Source organism: Petaurus breviceps, unplaced genomic scaffold, assembly GCF_028583685.1.
Source record: "Petaurus breviceps papuanus isolate PSGF00001 unplaced genomic scaffold, PetGlider_PUasm1.0 176, whole genome shotgun sequence".
NCBI lineage: Eukaryota > Metazoa > Chordata > Mammalia > Diprotodontia > Petauridae > Petaurus > Petaurus breviceps.
The window spans coordinates 25,161,609-25,162,399 of record NW_027185771.1 but is presented as its reverse complement, the minus strand read 5'-3'; the positions used below and the strand labels follow the sequence as shown (position 1 = coordinate 25,162,399).

Here is a 791-nt window from a genome sequence, read left to right as displayed (position 1 = left end):
TGCTAATAATTAAAAATTTCTTTGAAAATCTACCTTTTCATATTATTTATCCATTTATCTATTATGGAATGACTCTTGTTCTTATAAGTTTGAATTGGTTCTTTATATATGGAACTGGGAATGAAACTATGTCAGAGAATCTTGTTGCAAATAGTTTGTTGTTGCTGCTATTTTTTAAAGCTGTCTAGCTGTTTCCCTTATTTTTTTTTGTCTTTGTTAATTTGTTCATTTACTTTGAGTTTACAAGATTCAGTTCCCCAGTTCAAAATTATGGAATGCTTAAAGAATTTGTGTGTCATGCTTGCATAGGGGCCATACTAATCTTCTCTGTATCTTTCCGATTTTAGTGTATGTGCTGCAGAAGCGAGCAATTCTTTTCTTATTTTAACTGCATTGATTTTGTTTGTAGGAAAAAGTAACATGCAATAAAATTGTCTATCCTATGACTTTTATTCCTCATTTTGTCATGAGCTATTCCCTTCTCCATAGATTTGAAAACTACTGTCTTCATTGCTCCACTAATTTGTGTATGATTTGGCCTTTCTTTTTTTAAGCCATGTATTTATTGGGAGCTTATCTTAGTATTTGATCAAAGGTATTGAGCAATACCTAATTTCTGCCAGGCTGTCTTCAAGTTTTACTAGCAGGGTTTTGTCAAATAGTGAGCTCTTACACCATTTTTTTGAAACAACATGCTGCTATTTCTGTTTACTTGTGTATGTGGTGTCATCTATGTTGTGTAGTGAACAACCTCTCTATTATCAGCTTGATGGCTATTGACTTGTAGGTTA

General features: G+C 32.4%; 1 non-coding gene across 1 annotated transcript; it reads right to left on the bottom strand.

The window, feature by feature from the left end:
* Window positions 1–264: 264 nt before the first annotated feature.
* LOC138159661 (U6 spliceosomal RNA) lies at window positions 265–371 on the bottom strand. Its single transcript, XR_011167944.1, has one exon. It is a non-coding gene; the product is annotated as a U6 spliceosomal RNA (small nuclear RNA).
* Between the last annotated feature and the right edge of the window lie 420 nt (window positions 372–791).